The following is a 6000-nucleotide window of genomic DNA, read 5'->3' as shown; positions in this document are numbered from 1 at the left end:
GTACAGTTCACACATCCAGCGCAGCTGGATTCCAGCCAAATATCATTAAAGGGGAAGTCAACCCAAAAATGTTCTTAACAAGAATATGTTCTATGCAGGCCCACTAGTTGAAACCAGCGGCGCGGCCATGGGTGGGCTTGGGTGTGCACAGGTTGATTGACAGACTGCCCACCCAGTGAGATTCATGAAAAAAATATATACTTTAAAATTTGTATTTACTAAAAATGTTATTATTATCCATCCATCCATTATCGATACCGCTTATCCTCACAAGGGTCGCGGGGCGTGCTGGAGCCTATCCCAGCTGTCTTCGGGCAGTAGGCGGGGGTCACCCTGAATTGGTTGCCAGCCAATCGCAGGGCACACAGGGACAAACATCCACACTCACAATCACACCTAGGGGCAATTTAGAGTGTCCACTCAACTTACCATGCATGTTTTTGGAATGTGGGAGGAAACCGGAGTACCCGGAGGAAACCCACGCAGGCATGGGGAGAACATGCAAAAATCCACACAGAAAGGCTGGGGCCATGATTGAACCCACGACCTCTGAACTGTGAGGCGGACGTGCTAACCAGTCGTCCACCGTGCCGCCCTGTATTATTATTACATTTTTATTATTCATTATTATTGAATTATGTTTGAATTTATGTTTCGCTGTGTTTTTTTATTTTATTGTATTACATTTTATTGAATATTTAGAATGGCATAATTGTGGTTGTCTAAGGAAGATCTGAACTTCATATTTAATTTGTCATTTTATTTGAATATACGACGCGTCGGAACAGTATGATTGTGCTCAGTGAGAGAAATATTCAGGCCCATCCTGATTTTTCCAGGCCCACACATTAGCCACGTTCTGGCTCCACTCCTGGTTGAAACATGGTATTCTGATTAATATTGTGTTTGTGCATTATGAGTTATTTATTAAACAGTAAAATCCACCCGTTTTTGTCCATCTCAGGGGCCGGCCAGCTGTTGTTGACTGAAAATGACATCACAATTGCTCAGGGCTCAGGTAACTATCAATCCTGGCTCAGCTTCTGAAAACAGGTAAGCCGTGATTGGTCGTTACCTGAGCCCCGAGCAACTGTGATGTCATTTTCAGTCGCCAGAAGTGGCAAAATGGTCGCCCCCTGAGATGGCTAAAACCAGGTGAATTTTACAATTTAACTCATATCCCGCAACCACAATATTAATCCGAATGCCATGTTTGGACAAATGAAGGCGCTTAGAACATATTATTGCAAAGATTTTTGGGTGGTTGACTTCCGCTTTAAACAATTAACTAAGCTTAACTGTGGTCTCCCAGCAAAGGACAGTCAGTGACTGCATGAGTATCAAATGACACATGCTATGGTATTAAAATACAGTTGAAATGGTCCAAATCATAAACTTCCTCATTGCGTTCCGCCATTTTTGAATACTGTGCTTGGTAAGTATTTGATTCCTGTATATGTTGTTATATTTGTTTCAAGAAGTACATTAAATATATTTGTACTGTACTGTCATTTCACCAAGAGTCATCTAATTGCAGAGTTTTTGTTAACTCCCTCAACACACAATCTTACCGGTGTCATTATTTTTTGAGGCTCAAAAGCCTTTTTGAATTCAGTGCCTTATGTAGCCATTTGATTTAAGTAACACTCTAAACCTCCCATGTTCTATAGTCACACTCACACTCATACTGATCCAAACGTCAATTCATGGGCTGGCAAGTCTCCCATAGTCTTGTTTTGTTGGTAACCACATACAAAGCACCAGTGCCAGCAGAGTGTGGCAGAGGGTCACTGTATCCCGTGGACACACAAAATTCAAAAACTTTCTCCTTACCCTTCACCCTCTCTGCTTGGCCCTCTCATTGCAGAAATGCCATCAAAATTTTCCACATTTGCTAAAAATAGTAAACAGACGCCTGTCCAAGCAGCCCTGGTGCCCTTCAGTCGCTTACAGTATATACACACCAATTTGGGGACTTTTTTTTCCCACATTAATACACAGTAAGCCATATAAAACACTGTATTTCTATTTATTTATTGTTATTATTCTTAGGCGGTTTTGATATATTTCTGTGCAAAGGAGAGGAGAAGGCCTCGGGGAAGAATAAATCAACAAACCAGCGTTTTACAGTAGGTGCTAATGCATTCCATACAGTGAAACATAGCATCATCCATCCATCCATTATCGATATCGCTTATCCTCACACGGGTCGAGGGGCGTGCTGGAGCCTATCCCAGCTGTCTTCGGGCAGTAGGCGGGGGACACCCTGAATTGGTTGCCAGCCAACCGCAGGGCACACAGAGACAAACATCCGCACTCACAATCACACCTAGGGGCAATTTAGAGAGTCCAATCAACTTACCATGCATGTTTTTGGAATGTGGGAGGAAACAACAGTACCCGGAGAAAACCCACGCAGGCACGGGGAGAACATGCAAACTCCACAGAGGGAGGCTGGAGCCGGGATGGAGCCCACGACCTCTGAACTGTGAGGCGGACATGCTAAACAGTCGCCCACCATAGCATCTTTTTTTTTTTTTTTAAATCATGAAGTGATTGATTTATTTTAATCTCGTCTATTGATCGACTTGTTTTGAGACATTTGCAATGATGATTGATACTGTTCCTTAAACTAACCTACCCATCAATCCATCAATCAATTTCCTATAGGGCTATGGGGTCATGGGCAGGGATGGCACTACACAAGGGCCGGGGGGTGGGGGATTTTAGCCCCGTCAAAAATCTGCCCCAGCCCCAGTTAACCCCCACTGGTATTCTATTTGATATTCTCAAATAGATTGATAAATTCAAGTCCCCCTTTAGTCCCGGGAGAGAAAAAAATCCTGGAACTGTCCCTGGTCACGGGTGAGGGGGAGTTTATCTAAACTGACTTTGGGCAAGAGTTGGGCTACAAAGAGTACACCGTGGAATGGTTGCCATCGTAGGGCACACATACAAACAACCATTCACACTCACATGCTCACCTATCGACAATTTTTAGTCTTCAATTAAGTGAACATGCACGGGATGAACATCACACAGTAAGACCAGAGCTGAGATTTGATTTGAACCAAGAACCTCGGAACTGTGAGGCAAATGTGCAAACCACGATTACACTTTGCTGCCCTTAACCTGACCTGTCCTAACCTAATTTATCAATCTATTACTTAATACCATGACCACAAGATGGCATATGTCAAAGGGCTTTGAAATAGGTAGTTGAACTATAGTGAATGATATGTACTGTATATTCAATGTTGTCAAATATTTGGTGGTTTTAATAGTGGTATCAGTTTTGGGTAAATAGTTTATTTCTAAGGGAAGCAGTACATATTTATACATATCACAAAGTCCATTACAGCAGGACAAATGTGTTAAACATGTCACTAATTCAACCCGCTGACATAAGTGAAAGCGCCCCCATCTTGCCATAATATTGTGGTCGCACAGCACAGTGCAGGCATTTGAAATTTATCCTGTTTGATGACACAAGAGGTTGGCCAAACCGAAACCCTGCTGGGTGTTTGTGCAGCTACCTGGTTTGGAAGAGGAGTCTGTAAACAGGTAAGAATTCTACAAATAGAATTAGGTCACTTAACAAGCTGGTCTTGAGGGAGGGCAGCCTCTTCCCAGCGTGCGTCAGCACTGACCTTTTTACTGTTTGCTCAAGGGATTTTCATTTTACCTTTTCCTAATTTTCACTTCGGTCGCATGAGTAGGCAAGTCTTTGTAGGTCCAATGATAGAGGGATTCCAAATGTTTTTCTTGCATCGTTATTAGTTTTTGAACTTTGGCCGAGAATAAGCGCAAGCAAACAGGCATGGCAGATATGTTCGCTCTGTTACCTGTTTCGCTGAATTCAGTCGACAGTGATGTCATTGTTTGACAATTCTATTTTACAGTACCTGATAGCCTGATAGGATTGTTATTTGATTTCCTTGTGATTGTTTTCACAAAGTCTTCAACCTCAGGAGCCTCTCTTCTCATTAATTATTCTGGCAGTGGGCATTTTCTGAAACTCTTTTGGCAATCACCTTCAGCTGTTGCTTGCCAAAAATAACAACCCTTCCTGGGAGTGAGTGAGTGTATGCATCAGTTTCCAGTCAATTTGCATCTCTGGATCCACAGCACCATCTACTGACATAGCTTAGGACGAATGAAGACTGCAGTCAGTGTATCATTTTTGGTGTAGTTAATGGGAAAGATGTAAATGACCATCATTTTCAATAGTTACTGAAAGCCACAATCTAAAGTAGAATGACAGCTGTAAGACTGCTGATAGATTGTGAATTCTTTCAAACTCAGATTTTGACTTTTTAAGAAAGTTGTTCATTTGTGTGCCACATCCCAACCAAAGCTGAGTAAACACTATTCTTTTCTTTTAAAGTATCTGGTATAAATTTGTGGCTGGGTGGTTGTCAGGTATTACGTCCAAAAACATGCTTGGGAGGCTAATTCGACACTCTAAATTGCCCCTAGGTGTGATAGTGAGTGCGGATGTTTGTTTGTCTCTGTGTGCACTGCGATTGGCTGGCAACCAATTCAGGGTGTCAGCCGCCTACTGCCCAAGGACTGCTGGAATAGGCTCCAGCACTCCCCGCGACCCTTGTGAGGATAAGCGGTATAGATAATGGATGGATGGATAAACACTAGTAAAATGCGTTCATACACGCTAGTGAAATGCTTTCATACACTATAGTGAAATGCTTTCATACACACAAGTGAAACGCTATCATACACGCTAGTGAAATGCTTTCATACACACTAGTGAAATGCACTCACACACGCTAGTGAATATGCTTTCATACACACAAGTGAAACGCTCTCATACACGCTAGTGAAACGTTTTCATGCACGCTAGTGAAATGCTCTCATAAAAACTACTGAAATTGTTTTGCTTATAATCACAGGTGAAATGAAACGCTCTTATACACACATATGAAATAACTTCGTACATACTGTTGAAAACAGTGTCATTAACACTAGGACAATAAGAATAAATCAACACAAAAAAAAAATGTTTTCACATTTAATGGATGGACGGAAAGGCGACACGGTGATCGACTGGCTAGTACATCCACCTCACAGTGCAGAGGTCCAAGATTAGGGTTATGTATGTTATGTATGAAAGCATTTCACTAGCGTGTATGAGAGCGTTTCACTAGTGTGTATGAGAGCGTTTCACTAGTGTGTATGAAAGCGTTTCACTAGCGTGTATGAAAGCATTTCACTAGCTGCTGAAAGCATTTCACTAGCAAATATGAAAACATTTCACTAGCTTGTATGAGAGCGTTTCATTTGTGTGTGTGAAAGCATTTCACTAGCGTGTGTGAGTGCATTTCACTAGTGTGTATGAAAGCATTTCACTAGCGTGTATGAGAGCGTTTCACTTGTGTGCATGAAAGCATTTCATTAGCGTGTATGAAAGCATTTCACTAGTGTGTATGAAAGCATTTCACTAGCATGTATGAGAGTGTTTCACTTGTGTGTATGAAAATTTCACTAGCGTGTGTGAGTGCATTTCACTAGTGTTTATGAAAGCATTTCACTTGAGAGCGTTTCAATTGTCTGTATGAAAGCATTTCACTAGTGTGTGAGTGCATTTCACTAGTGTGTATGAAAGCGTTTCACTAGCATATATGAAAGCATTTCACTAGCATGTATGAAAGCATTTCACTAGCGTGTATGAAAGCATTTCACTAGCGTGTATGAGAGCATTTCACTTGTGTGTATGAAAGCATTACACCTGTGTTCATGAGCAACAAAAATTTCAGTAGTGTGTATGAGAGCGTTTTACTAGTGTGTATGAAAGCATTTCAGTAGCATGTATGAGCAATATAAATTTCACTAGTGTGTATGAAAGCATTTCAGTCGTAAGTGTGAGAGGTATTCCTGAATTATGTCCCTAACGGCACCTCATAATTACTGAATGGCTTTGAGTAATTTCTGGTCCATTTGGCATCTCAGGAGGGAGCAGCGTTGCACCTTCAACACTGTCCA

Source organism: Filicampus tigris, chromosome 10 (genome assembly GCF_054856515.1).
Source record: "Filicampus tigris isolate MCC_2025a chromosome 10, RoL_Ftig_1.0, whole genome shotgun sequence".
Taxonomy (NCBI): domain Eukaryota; kingdom Metazoa; phylum Chordata; class Actinopteri; order Syngnathiformes; family Syngnathidae; genus Filicampus; species Filicampus tigris.
Note: the sequence above shows the minus strand (reverse complement) of the source record.